Source organism: Nomascus leucogenys, chromosome 1a (assembly GCF_006542625.1).
Source record: "Nomascus leucogenys isolate Asia chromosome 1a, Asia_NLE_v1, whole genome shotgun sequence".
In the NCBI taxonomy this organism is placed as follows: Eukaryota; Metazoa; Chordata; class Mammalia; order Primates; family Hylobatidae; genus Nomascus; species Nomascus leucogenys.
This window is the reverse complement of record NC_044381.1, coordinates 21,599,823-21,620,963: the sequence shown is the minus strand read 5'-3', so window position 1 is coordinate 21,620,963 and position 21,141 is coordinate 21,599,823. Positions and strand designations below refer to the sequence as shown.

The following is a 21,141-nucleotide window of genomic DNA, read 5'->3' as shown; positions in this document are numbered from 1 at the left end:
ACCACAAATAATACCTTTTGGATATTCCTAAGGAGAAGAGTTTAGAGTCTTGTGAAGACAAAATAAAGTAAGCCTAGAATTTTGTAAATTGAAGCAAATAAAATCCTACAACAATAACAAGTTAAAATGTACAAGTAACACAAATCTACCCTTGAAAATTAGGGAGAAACTCTGTAAGGCCTCTTGCCAATGTCAGGAAACTAGGCATTGTCTAACAAACCCCCCTAGTAATTTTAAATGAAAATAAATATTGCTCATATCCTGGATTTCCAATATGATCATTCTGAAGTAATAAACTTATATTACCAACAGAAATATCATGTTGTATAGAAACCACAGTGGTAAGAGCATGCAAATGAGTACTGCACACAGCAATTGTGCACACCACTAGATAAATGGCCTTTAATCAGTGTGGGTAAACAAGAGAAAAATTATATATACCAACATGGAAACCCTGTTTCTCAATAGAGGCCCAGACAAAACATCTGGTTCTCATAGTCATTTCTGTTTCTACCTATTAGTACATGGCTATGTTGCAAGAAATCTTCCCAAGGTCTGCTTCTGTTAAAGAAAGATCGGTCAAGAAAAACAGTCACGGTGCATCACATTTCATGATTCCTGTAACACATCGAAAGTCAAACAGCTAAAACTTTAGTTTGTGTCCTACAGACCAAAAAAAAAAAGAGAGAGAGAGAGAGAAAACAAATTTGTATGTAATTACACCAGAATCATGATAACTAGTGTTTAAGGACATTTTATTGTATTATAAGAATTAATATTCTCAAGTGCCTTGTGATAGGGAAGATAAGAAGATAATAGCCTCTCTGAATATAGTTGGTTCCCATGGCCTCTAGTATGTTCTTTAATCCCAGTCTTAGTGAAGGCCTACTATATACAAGGTACTGTGGAAAGATGAGAAGATTATCAATCAATCTGTGTCTGCAGAGACTTTTCCACCTAGTGAGAGACCCAGAAATGGACACAAATAGGAAGAATCCATGGGAATAAAGAAAACAAAGAGATTAATTCTTACTGCTATCTATTACTTCTCATGGCATTGCTGTTTTAAAAAAAAAATGGATCTCAAACAGTATAAAACAGATACTCAGCCATGAAATGAGCTTAAAAGGAATTATAAAGACAGGATTTTTCCTGAATAAGTACTACAACGAGCAGGGTGAGGGGAGCCTTGTCAATAAGTCAACAAAAACCCTTGAAGGAATGAGTTCTCCAGCTCCTGCTGCTTCTCCTGTTATCCAGGTGGCAAACTACAACCTAGGCTCTATTTCCAGCTGCCAAGGCGTTAATCAGATCTTGGCTCTGCTCTTTATTTCCAAAATGTGGGCAATTTTCTTTAACTTTTTTCCTATCAGTTCTGTTCCCTTTTCATAAAATATATTAATTATCTTCAAGCCCTATTTTGACAGCTGGATTTAACAGAAACAATACTCAATCACCACAACCAAAATGTTTATCTCTTACTTTACAAGCTTAAAATATTTTTAACTTTTTGCCAAATAATCCACAGATATCATTGTACTACTGAGAATACCCTTAGCCTCAGCAAACTGGCAAAAAGAGCAACTTGCAAGGAAGACGATGGTCTCACAAATGCTTTTTAAACTTGAGTTTAAAAAAGGAAAGGATTATGGAAAAAATGTAAATGAAAATGAGCAAATCAAATGTTTAGCCTCTAAACATGAAAACATTCATGCCAGGAAACCTATTTAAAAGGAGGTTATAAACTCAAGGTTAAAGCTAATCCTCTTCCTGCTGCTTCAACCACAGCTGAAGGTGGGTACAGGAGCTCAGTAGAATGCTTCAGCCTAGAAGCCAGCCTGAACTCCCCATGTTTTATGGGATTATACCCTAGTCTTAGTGTTCTATGGAGTCAGCTGTGCACAAATCTCTTTAAAAATGCACTTTCTTGCTTTTTCTCTTAATGAAGAGAGACTTTAGAGAAACAGCTTGAAGAAAGTCATGCCCTTACATTCCCATTGTGTCACAAGCAAAAAGGACTTCCCTGACCATTTTTAACAAAAACACATTTTAGAATGCTATTTCAATTTAATATACTGTATAGTCAGCCATATTGCCTATATTTTAGGTTAATGTTGCTAGGGTGAAAAATAAATTCAATTAGCATTTATAAAGTATGACAATTATGTCCAATTTGCTATACTTGTGAGAAGCCTTTGAAAAAAATCCAATCAACAAAATAAGTTCAAATCATAAAGTTGCAACCTAGTTATTCAGCAGATGATAAAGTAGGGTTCTCAACCACTGTCTCACTCCATTTTAATGAATGTGTGAATTTATTTTTTCTATAACTACACATACTCTTGCAATGACAGCTATCTGATGGAGCACTGAGATGAACCGTCCTATGGCTTAGGGAAGACTAACAGTCAAGTTTCAATGTGTAAGAGGCAGTGAATTATAACGAAATATTACACATGTGCCCAAAGAAGAGACCACAATAGGAATATATACATGGGAGGGAAGAATGCTAATGAGGTGAGGGCAGGGATGGGAGAAGGTTACAGGGTTAAATAGGGTGGTTAGAGTAGATCTCGTAGAGAAGGTAAAGTATGGGCAAAAACTTGGAGGAGGTGAGGATGTAAAGACCAAAGTGCTAGTGGGAATAAAAAATGGTTCAGCTGGTATGGAAAACACTTAATGGTGGTTCCTCAGAAAGCTAAACATAGAAATACCATATGACTGAGCAATTCCACACCTAGGTATATACCCAAAAGAATTGAAAACAGGTATTCAAACAAATCCATGTACATCAATGTTCATAGCAGCACTTTCACAATAGCCAAAAGGTAGGAACAATCCAAATGTCCATCAATGGAAAACTAGAAGAATAAAATATGCAATATGCATATAATGAAATATTATTCAGTCACAAAAAGAATGAAGTACTGATACACTATGGCTGAACCTTAAAAACATTATACCAAAGTGAAAGAAGTCAGGCACAAATGGTCACGTGTTATATGATGTCACTTTTATGAAATATCCAGAATAGGTAAAGCCATAGAGACAGAAAGTAGATTAGTAGCTGCCAGGGGAGAGGGAATGGGAGACAGGAAGAAAGGAGGAGGGAATAGAAAGTGGCTGTTTCATGGGTACATGAAAGGAGGAGATTGAAATGTTTTGGAACTAACATTTCCAAATAGAGGTGACAGTTGTACAACATTGTATACGTACTAAATGCCAGTGAATTGCACACTTTAAAATGGTTTGTTTTATGTTATGTGAATGACACCTCAATTTAGAAAAATGGTAACGCAAAGGTCCTGGGCAGGCACACAACTGACCTGTTTGAGAAAGAGAAAAGAGGCCAGTCTAACTACAGTAGACAAAATGAGCAAAACAGAGAGTAGAAAGAGAAAAAGTTAGTGAATTAACAGGGACCCAGAGAATTCAGGGCCTTCTAGGGCACTGTTCAGGACTTGCTTTTATTCTTACTAAAGAGAGAACCATTATAAGCTTTTCAGAAAAAGAATTACATGATCTAATTTATATTGTAAAAGGACAATACTGACTGCTGTGTTGACAATAGACTATAGGTAGCAAAGGTCAACACAAGAAAACCTACTCAGACGCGATGTCAACAATCCAGGAAAGAGATAAAGGCAGCTCAGACAGAGCTTTATCAGTAACACAGTAGAATGATGATTTTCAAACATTTAACTATGTAATTTTTCTACCCTATCCCAAATTCCATATAAAGTAAAATGCCAATATATAAGACAAAAAACTGAAGCAAAATGTGTCTAGATGAAGTGAGGATGAGGCTAGGAGCCTGGAGTTCAGCCCTCTTGGTCATTTGAGATTGTTAGGAGATGGAGGTGGGGAAAGGGCCTGACTACAAAGGAGCATGGGGAAATGTTTGAGGGCGGTAGATTCTCATCTTGACCATGGTGCTGGTTGGAGGAACGTGTGCACTTGGCCAAAATTCATAGAACTAGACAGTAAAATGGGAGAACTCTAGTGTATTCATATTATACCCAAATAAAAATAGAATTGAAAATACCTAGTTTAAAAAAAATCACAAGTTTTAGAACATATACTTCTCAAACTTTCACCCCTCACCATCTATTAGACTTTGCACACTTCTTTGTCATCATCATTCAAAACCCACTCTTCCTGTTATCCTTCCTGTTCCCATCAATATTATCTATCAATGTTCCCGTTACCCAAGTTTGAAATTTCTGATTTATCTTGGGAGTCTCCCTTGCCTTGAGATTCAATTCTTGAGTCTGCTTCTGAAATATTTAATATATATGTCCCAACTTTTTCCTTTATTGGTTTAGTCCTATCTGATTCCTGCCTAGATTACTACGATCTAGTAATTGATCTCTTAACAGCTTAAAATCTTTCCTTGTCCTAACACATCCCCAATGGTGCTGCTCTGAGTTAATACATTAACTCAGAACTTTCCAAAACCTTTGATGGTTCATTAAAGAATAAAGCCCAAACTCTTTTGTATAATGTTCAAAGTCTTTTAGAATTACTTTAAGAAATAACTGCTGGCCAAGACCTTCAACCAATTTCTCCACCTGATGTCTTGCTCCTCTCTTTTATATAACCTATATTCTGGCTGCATTGAATTACGAACCGATTCCCAAGCTTGTCTTATACTTCACAGGACCTTTGCACTCACTGCTTCCTCTGCCTTGAATGACCGATTTTCCTCTCATTTCTACTTACTGAAATAATTTTTCTCATCTCCATATTTCCAGTACATACGTGCCTCTCCCACCACACTCCACAGATTCTGTCTTTAGATCTTAATCTCATAAAATCCTAGGGAGCAGAGGTCATGTTCTATTCATGCTGGAATCCCTCCCATGGTACCCATAACAGTGTCTCGCACATAAGTGTTCAATTAAGTACCTGCTGAGTTTAACAGAATTAAATACATAGCATTCTCTTTAAGACAAATTCTTATCGTGTGAAAACCATACTGTCATAAGCAAGTATTTGCAGAAAATTATGGTGTTCAAGTTGTGATCATTCTGGAAACACAAAATTTAAAACTTTTTTTAAATAGGCACAGAGTTGAGAAGACAGTTTTGCAGATTTTACAAAATGAAGTCTAAAATGTTCTAGCCAGGAAAGGTTTAATTCCAGATAAAAACATATTGAATGACACAGTAAAATTTTAAAGCAGATATTACAATTTTTATATATTGAAATTCTGTAAACTTTTAAATCTGTATGATGTAAGCTTTAATTAAGTATATTTGAAATACTATCACAACGGGAAATGTTCTGCTTAGAAACATAATTCGCAATTGTAGGGGAATGATGGGACAGAAAATGAAAAGGTAATCATGTTTCCTCATACATGTTTTACTACAAGGGACTACATATCCATCTAGTTAGTTAATTTACAGTTCAGAATACTTGGTCCAAAAATTTGTTATTGCATTCCGCCTCTTGAGTGATGTTAACAAATATGCTTATTCCATCTACAAGAAAATGCTCATTATAAGAGCCCTTCATTAAATACTATAAATCAGGTAACAAACTTTGATGGCATTCTTTGATTGTCGAACTAGAACGGGATTGGAAGAGTAGCATGTAAAAATTGACAAGTAAACTAAGTATTTGCTATTAATTTTAAAACCCCAATCTTATAAAGGCATTTTTCATGCTTGCCACATGTAAGCATTATCATCAAAATAAATGTATTTAACTTCAATTGCTACCCAGACACACAGATGAATACTGAACCACTACATTTAGCTTTATGAGACACACACACACACACACACACACACACATTGTTTCCACATTCCCAGAAGAAAACCATTTGCAACTGGTATTAGAGACCCCAAAAGCCACTCAATATCCCATTGTTTATATACAAGAAATAATGGGCTTCAGTATTCCATCAATAGTAATCTTGTTGGGGCAAAATAATTTTTTGTTAGACCTGTCCTCTGACAGATAGTGAGAAAAAGAGAAGGGAGGACACTTTTTAAAGTAAAATGACACTCGTCTCTTTCTAGGTGTTTTCTTGAAATTTAACATTCTCTCCCCATCTTTTTCTCCTTCCTTCCCTCTCTCCCTCCTTCTCTCCTACCTCTCCACTGTTTCCAATCAAGGTAACATTAGCTTGAAAGCTGACAATTCAGTCACATTTCAAGCAACCATTTATTCTGTTATTTAATAGAAGGGGAGAAACCCAGTTACCATAACAACTCATATCCACATGGTAATTATGGAGTATGTAAAACACAGCAAACCATACTTTTCACAGTATTTTCTAGGGGGAATGTGTAATAAGCACAGATACCACTTCTCCCCATTATTATTCACAATGTTGACCTAATTGTTTCATATTGCACAGATGCTAACATTATTCCTTGTACTTCATATCAAATATGTTTTTTAAAATAAAGATGACACTGAAAGAAAAAGGCAAATACACTTCTTATATTTTAAATGATTGGTTACAGCATATGTACTTTTCTAGGGAAAAAATTTAAAGGAGGCAGAAAAACAAAATTAATTTATCAGGTAAAAAGAATCAAATGATTATCACTTGAAAAAAAGAAGAAAGAATGTAGAACTAAAGGTTTTATTTAGAATAGAGCTGCCAATAGGTCTGGATAAGTTTTCTCCGAAATAAAAATGAAAAAAGAGCTCATTACCTAATGCTGAGGTGGAAATATGCAGGAACAGGAAAATTTGCACGTGCCCAAGAATGGAGAAAATAATGAAGCCAGACTGCCATTCTCATCCAGGGAGAAATCAGCATCAGCCAATTTAGGTGAGAGTGTCATGTCAGAGTTAGAAATGCCAAGGATAACAAGACTGGCAGCAAATTTCGGGGAAGGAAACTGTCATTCACCTTCAGCTTCCTCTGCAACAGGAGCCAAGTAAACCTCAGGATGAGAAGTAGGTATATATAAGAACAAAAGAGGATCGCCACTTGAGCTTGGAGAAGCCCTAGCACATCTGAAATGACCACTGCATGTCCCCGTACAGAGGAGCAGAGAGAGAGGCCACTTCAGTTTTGGAGAAGTCCAAACAAGACTGTCATTCTGCAGAACTGCTCCTGGTATGTCAGGCCAAACCCAAATCAAATTTGGGTCTATGATTCTTCTAAAAGTAACAGGGGAGAATTTCACTTTAAGAAAAGACAAAAAAAAAAATCCAAAGTTTTTAAAAATAAGAGGATATAATACTTTCTAAGGAAATTTATCACAGATTACATTAAACAGCTAGCTCTCCATAGCATTGAAAATTACTTAGTTTAGCAACCATGTAGCTCAAGAAGTATCAACAATGAACACAAAACAAAATACACTTCAAAATATGGAAAGCGAAGGTTTCTGGTCCAGCCTGTAAGGAGCTTGGAAGTCACTACTCTATCTTAACAACAAGTAAAAAGCTGAACAAACTATAAAACCAACAACTGTTATGGGATCTGTAAAAGAAAATGAGGTCACAGAGCAAAGTGCTGCTCTCAAAGTTGGAGAGACAGGCAGCTACAGAGAGAATCACAGCTTATCAAAGCAGAAACTCACAGACAGAAACCACCATAGTAACCAGTGCTAGGGCAGGAAAACCTGAATCATAGTTGATGAATGGCTGGAGACTAAGAATGGACAAGTCTGGGAATTAAAAACTCTAGGTGGACCCAGTCATAGGGAGGGTCCCCACACCTTTATGAGTTTTAGCTCCAGAAGCTCAGTCAGTTCTTATAGTGAATATCAGAAAAAACTCACCTTGTGATCACAGCAGGGGGAGGGGAAAAACATTTTGAAATATAACAGCATTCTATTCTTAACAAGGTCTGCCATCAGAAAAAAACTATTTAACAGAGCCTAACCTAATAGAGTGTTATCAGCACCTAACCAGCCTGGGGGAAAGAAATAGCCATCTCCAAGATCCTCTAGCCTTCTAAGTGGGTGAAGGGAAATAGACAACTCTAGCCCATTCTAGCCATCCTATCCCACCTAAGGAATTAAAAAAGAGAAAAAAATCCAAATCCTTAGAAACACTTGTGAAAGTTCTAGGCTCACTATGAGATTGAGACCTAATTATAGGGTTATGGAATGACTCTACTCCCCCAACACCTTACTGCTACATTACTAAAGACCTATTTACTTTATTTCCTTTTACCTAGCATGTTATGTCTGGTTATCAAGAGACAACTACAAGGAAGACTAAAAGGTAAAATACATAGCTTAAAGAGACAAAGCACATATCAGAACCAAGTAAGGATAAGCAGGGATGCTGGAATTAACAGACTGGGAATTTAAAATAACCATGATTAATGTGTTAAAGGCCATAACAGATAATAAAGACAATATGCAACAACAAATTAACAATGTAAGCAGAGAGATATAAAAACCAAAGATTCCCCTGCAAAAAATAAATGCTAGAGACGAAAAGCATGGTAACAGAAATGAAGAATGCTTTTAATGAGCTTATTAACAGACTGGACAAAACTGAGGAAAGAATCTCTGATCTTGAGGATATCTCAATGGAAACCTCTAAAACTAAAAAGCGAAGAGGAAAAAGAATGAAGCAAAGAAAACAGAATATCTAAGAACTGTGAGACAACTACAAAAGTTATAACATACACATAATAGGAATTCCAGACAAATAAGTGAGAAAAAAAACAGAAGAAATGTTTGAAATCATCTTCAGATGTTCCCAAATTAATATCAGACATGAAACCACAGTTATAGGAGGCTCAGACAACACTAAGTAGGATAAATGCCAAAAATCTATAGGTATGTGTATATTGTATTTAAACTACATAAAAGCAATGACTTTTTTAAATTCTGAAAAAAGCCAGAGGGAAAGATACCTTACATATAGAGAAGCAAAGATAAGTGTTATATCCATCTTCCTACCAGAAAACATGCAAGCAAGAAGAGAGTGAAATAAAGTGCTGAGAGAGGAAAACTACAACCTAGAATTCTGTACCCCACAAAATGATCCTTCAAAAATAAAGGAGAAATAAAGCCTTGCTCAGACAAGCAAAATTTGAGAAAATTTGTTACCCGTACATTTCCCTTGCAGGAAATGTTTAAAGTTTTTTTAGGGAGTAAGCAAATTATAGAGATCAGAAGCTCAGATCTAGATAAAGAAAGGAAGGCATCAGAGGAGGGATAAGTGAACATGAAATAAAAGCTTTTATTTTCCTATTCTTAATTGATCGAACAGATAACAGCTTGTTAAAAAATAATAATAGTAGTCATGTATTTGATTATATATGCTTATGTATAAGTGAAATGAATGACAGCAATGATACAAGGAATGAGAGGAAAAAATTAGGATTATTTGTTATTATAAAGTATTTACACTACCTGTGAAGTGGTATAGTGTTGTTTGCAAGTAGACACACATTGGTTATAAATATATATTGCATACTGTGTGGCAACCACTTAAAAAGTAAAAAGAGAAACATAACTGATATGCTAACAAAAGAGAAAAAATCATACAAAATGTTCAGTTGAAGCCATAAGGACAAAAAAAGAATACAAAAGCAGAATAAAGAACATGAGCAACAAACAGGAAAAAAAACAGTAACAAATATACAAGATATTAATCAAAATATATCAATAATCATTTTGGAAGCAAATTAAGATTGTCAAAGTAGATCAAAAACCGAGACCCAACTACATGTTGTCTACAAGAAATCTACTTTAATGTAAAGACACATACAGATAAAATGTAAATGGATAGAGAAAGACAATATGCTAATATTAATCAAAAGAAAGCAGGAGGACCTATATTAATTTCAGACAGAGCAGACTTGACAACAAGGAAAGCTGTCAAAAATAAAGAGGGACATTATATAATAAATGGGTCAATTCTCCAAGAAGACATAACAATCCTTAGTGCGTATGCACCTAATAACAAAGCATCAAAATATATAAGGCAAAACCTGATAGAACTGCAAGAAGAAACAGATTAATCCACTCGTATACCCAGAGCCTTCAACACTTCTCTTTCAGAAATGGACAGATCCAACAAGCAGAAAACCAGTAAGGACATAGTTGAACTCAAAAACACCATCAATCAACTGGATATAATTGACATCTACAGGCTATTTCATGCTCTGGCAGCAGAACACAAATTCTTCTCAAGCTCACATGTAACATTCACCAATATTGACCACATTCTGAACCGTAAAACACAGCTTAACAAATTTAAAAGAAACATAACACAGACCTTAACAAATTTAACAAATTTAGAAATTAACATCAGCAATGAAAGATGGGATATCACTACAGACTCTCTGGACACTGATAGGATAACAAGGAAATAATATATATAACTCTATGCCCACAAATTTGATAACCTAGATGTAATGGGCCAATTCCCTGAAAGACACAATCTGCTAAAACTCACATGAAAAAAAGATATATTATTTGAATAGGCCTGTATCTATTAAAGAAATTGAACTGACAATTAATAACCTTCCAACACAGAAAGCACCAGTCCCACATGTGTTCACTGGTGAACTCTACCAAACATTTAAGGAGGATATCACACCATTTCCTAACCGTCTCTTTCAGAAGGCAGAAGCAGAGAGAATACTTCCTAACTCATTATATGAGGTCAGCATTACCCTAAAACTAAAACTAGACAAAGGTATTAACAAGAATAGAAAATCTCACAGCAATATCTTTCATGAACATAAATGTAAAAGGCCTCAACAAAATATAAGCAAATTAAATCTAACAATGTAAAAAAGAATTATACACCACAACCAAATGGATTTGAGGTACACAAGACTAAATCAGTATTAGAAAATCAATTAATGTTTATTCCAGCATATCAACAGGGTAAAGAAGAAAAATCACATAATCATATCAATAGATGCAGAAAAAGCATTTGACAAAATCCAACAGTTTTTCATGATAAAAACTCTCAGTAAACTAGAAATAAAGAACTCCCTCAACTTGGTAAGAATATTTACAAAACACCCACAGCTAACATCATAATTTCGAGAAACTACAAGCATTCCCACTAAGATCAGGAGCAAGGCAAGGATGTCCTCTCTCACTATTCTTTCTCAACATCATACTGGAAATCCTTTCTACTGATGTAAGCCTAAAAGAGAAAGTAAAATGTATGCTGAAGAGAAGAAAGAAACAAAATTGTCTTTGCTTGCAGATGACAAGAGTGTCTATGTAGAAAATCTGAAAAAGTTGACAAAAAACTCCTGGAACCCATAAGCACTTATAGGAAAACTGCAAGATATAAGGTTACAATACAAAAATTAATTGCTTTCCTATATGACAGCAATGAAAAAAATAGAAGTTGAAATTAAAAACACAATAGCATTTATATTAACACCTCCAGAAATAAAATACTTAGGTATAAACCTACATAAATATATATATATATATAATATATATACGCTGACATATATATGTGTGTGTATATATAATATCTATAGGAGAAAATTACAAAATTCTAATGAAAGAAATCAATAATGAATGAAATAAATAGAGAATATTCCAGGTTCATGGATTTTTGAAAGCTCAATATTGTCAGGATGTCAGTTCTTCCTAACTTCATCTATGGATTCAATGCAATCCCACTCAAAATCTCACCAAGTTACTTCCTGGACAACAACAAACTGATTCAAATGTTCATATGAAGAGACAAAGGACAAAGAAGAGCCAACACAATACTGAAGAAGAACAAAGTTGGAGGACTGACACACCTAACTCCAAGACTTACTACAGAGCTATAGTAATCAAGACAGCATGGTATGAGCCAATTACTAGAGAAATAGATCAAAGAAACAGAATAGAAAGTCCAGAAACAGATGTATATAAATACAGTCCGTTAATATTTGAGAATGAGTCCAACAATGGAGAAAGGATAATCTTCTCAACAAATGATACTGAAACAACCAGATATCTTGATGCAAAAAAAAAGAAGAATCTAGACCCTGACTTTACACTCTTCATAAAAATTAACTCAAAATAGATTACAGATATCAATGTAAAGCACAGTACTGTAATGTTCCTAGAAGATAACACAGGATAATATCTATAATGTTAGGCTTGATGACAGCTTTTCAGAAACAATATCAAAGGCATGATGTATTAAATAAACAATGGATATGCTGGACTTCATTAAAATAAAAATCTTCTGATCTACAAAAGGCAGTGTCAAGAGAATAGATAAGCCATAAGCTGTAAGAAAATATTTGCAAAAGGCAGATCTGATAAAGTACTATTATCCAAAATATACAAAAGAAAGTCTTAAAACTCAACTATGAAAAACCTAACAACCAGATTTTAAAATGAGCCAAAGAAATAGATATACAGATAAAAAATAAGCATATACAAAATGCTTCACATATCAGGGATATGCTAATTAAAATAACAATGAAATGTCACTACACACCAATTAGAATGGCCAAAATCCAGACCACAACACCAATTGCTGACAAGGCTTTGGAGCAAAAGGAAGGAGATGTGAAATGGTATAGCCACTTTGGAAGATGTTTTGGCCATTTTTTACAAAACGAAACACACTCTTACCATACAATCCAGCAAGTGTGCTCCTTGGCATCTACCCAAGAGTTGAAAATTATCTCCACACAAAATTCTGCACAAAGATGTTTAAAGTAGTTTTATACATATTTGCTAAAACTTGGAAGCAACCAAGATATCCTTCTGTAGGTAAATGGATAAATCAACTGTAGTATTTCTAGACAATGGATTTTTATTCAACACTAAAAAGAAGTCAGCTATCGAGCAACGAAAATACATGGAGAAAACAAATGCCTAATACTAAGCGAAATCAGCCAGTCTGAAAAATCTATATACCGTATGATTCCAACGACTTGACATCCTGGAAAAGGCAAAACTGTAGAGAGAGTAAAAAGATCAGTGGTCACACGGAGTTAGAGAGAAGGAAGGGATGAATGGGAGATTACAGAAGGGTTTTAGAAAGCAAAACTACTGTGTATAATACTAAAATGATTATATGATTATATGCATGCCACTATGCATTTGTCCAAACCCATAGAATGTTGAACACCAAGAATAAACCCTAATATAAACCATAGGCTTTGGGTAATAAGAATGTGTCAATGTAGGTTCATCATTTGTAACAAATATACCACTCTGCTGGGGGATAATGAGAAGATGAGAGGTAGGCATGAGGGCAGAGTAAGCAGGGAGTTATATGGGAATGCTCCATACATTGCTCTCAATTTTGCTGTGAACCTAAAACTGCTCTAAAAAATAAAGTCTATTTTTAGAAAAGAGGACAGAGCACATCGAAATTCAAAATAAAGTTCTTTTAGCCATTTATTCACTCGCTCACTCACTCTCATGTAGTTGTAGCCATTGTGAAGGGTATAGAATATCCTGTAAGGATATGGATTCTTTAGGGGCTGTTATTAATAGAAATGAATAACAACACAAACAGTACATAAGAGATTATTCACATGCCAGTAAGATCCTATTTCTTAGTAAGACCACCGCCATCATTAGATTTACCACTAATTTAATAGTAGCATTTCTGGAAAAGGAAAACTATCCCACTACATGTACATAGGAAGTACAGGCACACCTCAGACAGGTTTGGTCCCAGACAAATGCATTAAAGCTAATAATCCAATAAAGAGAGTCACACAATTTTTTTTGTTTCCTAGTGGATATAAAACTTATGCTTACACTATACTATAATCTATTATGTAATAGCATTATGTCTTTAAAAAAACAATGTACATACCTTAGTTTTAAAATACTTTGTTACTGCTGGGCATGGTGGCACATACCCACAGTCCCAGCTACTCAAGAGACTAAGATGGAAGGATCCCTTGGGCCCAGGAGTTGGAGGCTGTAGTGTTCTGTAACTGCACCTGTGGATAGTCACTGCACTCCAGCCTGGGCAACATAGTGAGGTCCTATCACTAAAAATTTTTTTTTAAATATTCGACTGCTAAAAAATGTAAATAATTATATAAATCTTTGGCAAGTCCCAATATTTTTGCGAGTGGAAAGTCTTGCCTGGATGTTGATGGTTGCTAACTGATTAGGGTGGCTGATGAATGTCGGGGTGGCTGTGTCAATTTCTTAAGATAACAATGAAGTTTGCTCCATTGCTTAATGTTTCCTTTCACAAAAGATTTCTCTGTATCATGCAATGCTGTTTGATAGCTTCATCCATAGAACTTCTCTCTAAAGTGGAATCAATCCTCTCAAACACTATACCATATTATCAGGTAAGTTTATGTAATATTGTAAAATCCTGCGTTGTCAGTTCAACAACGTTCACAGCATCTTCACCAGGAGTAGATTCTATCTCAAGAAACCACTCTGTTCATCCCTAAGAAGCAACTCCTCATGATTGTAGCAGTTCAGTCACATCCTCAGGCTCTACTTCTAATTCTACTTCTCTTGGTACCCCTCCCACATCTGCAGTGACTTCCTCCACCGAAATCTTGAACCCCTCAAAGTCATCCAAGAGGGCTGGAATCAATTTCTTCTAAATACTGGTTAACATTGGTATCTTGACCTCTTCATATAAATCATGGATGTTCTTAATGACATTTACATGGTAAATCCTTTCCAGAAGGTTTTCAATTTATTTCTCCCAGATCCAACAGAGGAATCACTATCTATGCCAGCTATAGCCTTATAAAATGTATTTCTCAAATAAGACTTGAAACTCAAAATTACTCCTTGATCCATGGGCTGCAGAATGGATGCTGTGTTGGCAGTCATAGCAACAACATCCATCTCCTTGTACACCTCCATCAGACCTATTGGGTGACTAGGTGCATTGTCAATTAGCAGGAATACTTTGAAAGGAATCTTTTTTTTTCTAAGCAGTAGTTCTCAACGTGGGATTAAAATATTCAGTAAACCATGTATAAACAGATATGCTGTCATCCAGGCCTTGTCCCATTTCTAGAACACAGAAGAGATTCAGCGTAATTCTTTAGAGCACTAGGATTTTCAGAATTTTAAGTAAAGTTGAACTGGCTTCAACTTAAGTCATCAGCTGCATTAGACCCTAACAAGACAGCCAGCCTGTCCTTCAGGCACTGACTTCTCTTCAGCTATAAAGCATTTCTACAAAGCATCTTCTTCCAATAGACAGCTCTTTCATCTGCATTGAAAATGTGTTGGTTAGTTTAGCCATCTTCATCAATGATCTTAGCTAGACCTTCTGGATAACTTGCTGCAGCTTTTACATCGGCACTTGCTGCTTCAACTTGCACTTTTGTGTTGTGAAAATCGCTTCTTTCCTTACACCTCATGAACCAACCTCTGCTACCTTCAAACTTTTCTTCTGCAGTTTCCTCACCTCTCTTAGGCTTCACAGAATTAAAGAATGTTAGAGTCTTCCTCTAGATTAGACTTTGGCTTAAGGGAATGTTATGGTTGGTTTGTTCCTTTATCCAAACCACTAAAAGTTTCTCTAAATCAGCAATAAGGCTGTTTTGCTTTCTTACCACTCATGTGTTCACTGGTGTAGCACTTTTAATTTCCTTCAAAAACTTTTTCTTTGCATTCAAAATTGGCTGTTTGGTGCAAGAAGCCTAGCTTTCAGTCTATCTCAGCTTTAAATACGCCTTCCTCACTAATCTTAATCATTTCTAGCTTTTGATTTCAAGTGGTAGATATGTAACTCTTCCTTTCATTTGAACAATTAGAGGCCATTGTAGTTATTAATTGGCCTAATTTCAATATTGTTGTGTCTCAGGGAATAGGGAGGCTCAACTAGGCGGACATCTGGTTGGTGAAGAAATAAAAAAGCACACAACATTTATTAAGTTCATGGTGCTATGTGGGCATGGTTTGTTATACCTCAAAACAATTACAATGGTAACTTCAAAGATCATTAATCATAGATCATCACAACAGACATGATGATAAAAAAGAAATATTTCACATTTTGTTAGCCAAATGTGACATAGAGACACGAAGCAAGCATATGGTATTGGAAAAATGGTGCCTAGAGAATTGCTCAATACAGGGTTGCCACGAACCTTCAATTTGTAAAAAATGCAGTATCTGCAAAGTGCAATAAAATGAGGTGTGCCTGTAGGTAGATACACAGATAGGTAGATTAAAAAAAATAACCTCATGTATATTAAATAAATGGAATTCACAGTTACAAACAGTCCTATAAAGAAAACTCCATGCCGAGATGCTTTCACTGGAGAATTCTACCCAACATTTAAGGAAAAATTAATAACAATTCTATACAAACTCTTTCAGGAAATCAAAAAGAGGAGAACACTACACGACTTGCTTTATTTGGACAAAATTACCTGATAACACAACCAGGTAAAATTACGACAAGAAAACTACAGAACAACATGCCTCATGAGCATAGATGCAAAAATCCTTATTAACAAAATTTTAGCACACAGAATGAAGCAATATATAAATAGGCTATGACCAAGTGGAGTGTATCCCAGGAATGCAAGATTGGTTTACATTAGAAAGTCAATCAAAATAAGTAATCATATCAACAAATTTTAAAAGCACTGAATCATCTCAACTGATACAGAAAAAGCATTTTACAAAATTTAACATCTATTTGTGATTTAAAAAAAAAATTCTCAGCAATTTAGGACTAGAAGGAAAATTCTTCAACCTGACAAAGGAAGTCGACAAAATCTGTATATAAACATCATATTAAACAGGGAAACACTGAATGTTTTCCCCTAAGTGAATGAGACAAGAATATTCACTCTCATCAGTCCTATTCAACACTGTAATGATGGCCCTAGATAGTGCGGTCCAGCAATAAAAACAATTGACAGGCATACAGATCAGAAAAGCAAAAATTAAAGCCATCTTTATTTATAGACAACATTACAGTGAAAAACAAAAATAATTTAACAAAAAGACTGTAAGAATATATAAGTTGGTTTAGTAATGCCAAAGAAAAAATCAATTGGATGACTATAAACTAGCAATAAACAGTAAAAAATTAAAATAAAAAGTCTAATTTGAATAGTATCAAAATACTTAGGGATATGTAATACTTAGGAACTTTAACAAAACATGTCCAAGATTTATAATACAAAAAAAAACAACATAGACAATTATACCTTGTTCATGGGTCTAGATACTCTATTACCAAGATGTCAGTCTTCTCCCAAGTTGACCTACAAACTCAATGCATTTGCCATCGAAATCAGCAAACCTTTTTGTGGTTTCTTAAAACTGGTTTAAAATTCATATAGAAAAGCAAGAGATCTAGTATAGTTAGAACTTTTTTTGAAAGATGAAACAAAGTTGGAAGACTCATACTACTTGATTTCAAGACATTATAAAGGCAAAGTTATTCAGCTATGTATGTCATTGTGGTGAAAGCACAAATCTACAGATCTCAATGGAACAAAAGTGAGTACAGAAATAGACCCAAACATACATGGGCAAGTGATTATTGCAGAAGTGCCTAGGTAATTCAGTGAATAAAAGATGGTATTTTCAACAAATAACTCATACATTATACAAAAATTAACTCAAATGGACCTAAGCTAAAAAGTAAATCTTAAAATGTAAAACTTCGACAAGAAAACACAGAAGGAGATCCATTAGCTGAAAGATGGACAAATTAAATGTGGTATATCCATGCAGAGAAGTATTATTCTCACACAAAAAGGAATGAAGTATTAATAAATGCTACAACATGGAAAATCCCTGAAAACATTATACTAAGTGAAAGAAGCCAGACATTAAAAACCATAAATTGTATGACTGTATTTATATGAAATGTCCAGAATAGGCATATCTATAGAGGCAGAAAGTAGATTAGTGGCTGCTGAAAGCTAAGGACAAGGGAAAATGAAGAGTGGCTACAAATGGGTACACAGTTTCTTTTCTGGGTGATGAAATTGTTCTAAAATTGTTTGTGGGAATGGTTACACAACTCTGTGGATACACTGAAAACCACTGAGTTGTATACTTTAAATAAGTAAATTTTATGGTATATGTATTACACCTTGTATCAGTCCACTTTCACACTGCTGATAAAGACATATCCAAGACTGGGTAATTTGCACAAGAAACAGGTATAATAAGCTTACACAGCTGCAGAGGCCTCAAAATTATGGCAGAAAGCAAGGAGTGAGTCACATCTTAAATGGATGGCAGTAGGCAAAGAGAGAGCGTGTGCAGGGAAACTCACATTTTTAAAACCATCAGATCTCATGAGACTCATTCACTATCATGAGAACAGTGCAGGAAAGACCTGCCCCTATAATTCAGTCACCTCCCACTGGGTTCCTCCCACAACATGTAGGCATTACAATTCAAGATGAGGTTTGGATGGGGACATAGCCAAACCATATCATACCTCAATTTCTAAAAATAATTTAAAAGAATAAAAATAAAACACAGGAAAAAAGAAAATGAAAAATTTTGTAATCTCAGATTAAGCAAAAAGCAAGAACCATTTTGTAAAATTTGGTAAGTTGAAATTCTTCAAAATGAAAAGTCCACTCTTCAAAATACATTATAAAAAAATGAAGGCCAGGCGCAGTGGCTCACACCTGTAATTCCAGCACTTTGGGAGGCCAAGGCAGGTGGACCATGAGGTCAGGAGTTTGAGACCAGCCTGACGAACATGGTGAAACCCTGTCTCTACTAAAACTACAAAAATTAGCTGGCCGTGGTGGTGCACACCTGTAATCCCAGCTACTTAGTCGACTGAGGTGGGAGAATCGCTTGAGCCTGGGAGGCGGAGGTTGCAGTGAGCTGAGATCACACCACTGCACTCCCGCCTGGGCAACAGAGTGAGACTCCGTCTCAAAAAAAAAAAGAAAATGAAAAGACATGTAACAGACTAAGTAAAAAAAAAACATTAATATCCAGAATATATAAAGAACACTCTTTTGAAAACAAAAGCCCCAATTTTAAAAATGGGCAAAAGATCAAAGCAAACACTTCAGGAAGAAAAGAGATACACACAAAATAAACAAATGAAAAGATGCTTCAACATCATTAGTTATTAAGGAAACACAAATTAAAACCACAAAGGGAAACTAATACTACTCATCTACAAGAATAGCTAAATTTTTTTAATTGACTATATCAAGCACTGACAAGAAGGCAGAGCAACTGAAACTCTCATACCTTGCAGATGGGCATTCAAAATAAGATAGCCACTAGGAAAACAGTTTGATAGTTTCCTGTAAAGTTATATATGAATTTACCACATGACGTTGCAATCTCACTCCTAGGTATTTGTTTACTGAAAAGAAACAGAAAAATGAATGTTCACACATGGATCTGTATGAGAATGTTTATAGAAACTTTAGTCTTAATCACTGAAAACAGAAAAAACCCAAAGGTCCATCAACTGGTGAATTAATAAACAAACTGCAACTCTCAAGAAATACTTGGAAATATGGCTGGGCACAGTGGCTCATGCCTGTAATCCCAGCACTTTGGGAGGCCGAGGCAAGTGGATCACCTGAGGTCAGAAGTTCGAGACCAGCCTGGCCAACGTGGTTAAAACTCCATCTCTACTAAAAATACAAAAATTAGCTGGGCGTGGTGGTGCATGCCTGTAATCCCAGCTACTCGGGAGGTTGAGGCAGGAGAATCCCTTGAACCTAGGAGGCAGAGGTTCCAGTGAGCTGAGATTGCACCATTGCACTCCAGCCTGGACAGCAGAGCAAGACTCCATCTCAAAAAAAAAAAAGGAAAGAAAGAAGAAATACTTGGAAATAAAAAAGACTCAGGATAAAGTAATGGGAGGATCAAAAGCAGGGTCTGAAGAAATTTCATCTAGAAAAATACCAAATTGATTGCAACAAAAGAAAGACGAGATGCAAGGAGATGATTTAAGAGAGATTAGAGTAATCTTGGAAAAAGCCAAATGTATTTTTAGAATCTTCTCTGATTAACCTGGGAGAGAAGATGACAGTTCAAGGACTATGGAGCCTCACTGCCTGGGTTCAATTTCCAGGCTCCTCTACTTGTTAGCTATGTGACCTTGACACATTAAGAGCACCTACCTCACAGTGTTGAAAGTATCTAAATCGATTATTAGCTGTTATTATTGCAATTATTTTCATTAACCAGCTCTGAAAGTTCATATTATTTCTTGTCACATAGTTTGAGAAACTTCATGGGTCCCCCAGCCTTTGTGTTTTAAGCAAATGAACTATATATACTGAGCAGAATGTGGAATCCAGTCTAAAATCCTACTATACATTTGGCAGAATTCTGTCCAATATGCCTTCTAATTGACCCCTAAAACAATGATGTTATTTTCTTTTCCCTTTGAAATTTTCTAGACTCTCTACAGCACAAGCAACAAGTATCTTAACCTAAAGATTTTCTGTGCTTATATCTCGGACACACCTCATAACTTCTGATGCCACTGCCAAAAGTTATCAGATGTCTTCTGCCATCCCCTGCACTAATGCTTTTTCTTGTTTCTGTTCTGATGGTGACTTTTTATTATAAATCAGCTTTTCAGTAAGACTTTAGACTTCAGTTTTCCTTCAAATATCTAAGAGCACAGCTTAAAACACAAAAAGGTACCAAGTTTCTCCCTTCTCCATGCCAACTAATGAGATGCCAGGGACAAAAAAAAACATAGAAATCACCTATGTCTGAAATTAAACCTTCCTAGAGAAGCGTTGCTCTTCCCAGATCCTTCTTCTCTTTTTAGTTGAATGAAGACACTATAGTAGCCCAAAAAAAGCTTCTGAAACAAGTATTTACACAATTTTAATTCTAACTAAATATATGAAAGGAAAATGGATAGCAAAGGACAAAGATGGGTCTTGAAAAACCCTCTGAATCTTGCTATACTATGAAACTGGTGGCAATTGGTGTGATACAGAATAAAAGTGAATCAAATTAATTACAACCAAATGTATAAATTAGGCATCAAAATAGGATGTTATAGAAAGATATTTTAGAAATGCTAATTATTTTTATATCAAGTTCATTAAATCTTTACAATTCATATATTTTTACTTATAACTGATATATAACCTACTATGTCTGAACTATATAAATCTCTTTGCTGTGACATTTTGTTTTCTTATTCATTCATACATTTTAATTTGTATACATCATAATGAGTAAGTGTGATAAAATATTTAAAAACAATAAAAATACATTTCCCAAGGGCTTTCCA

At 35.2% G+C, this 21,141-nt stretch overlaps 1 protein-coding gene across 9 annotated transcripts in view; it reads right to left on the bottom strand.

Moving 5' to 3' along the window:
- Positions 1-21,141, bottom strand: part of FOCAD (focadhesin) — a 319,501-nt gene that overhangs the window by 94,720 nt on the left and 203,640 nt on the right. The gene's annotated exons all lie outside the window — the stretch shown is intronic.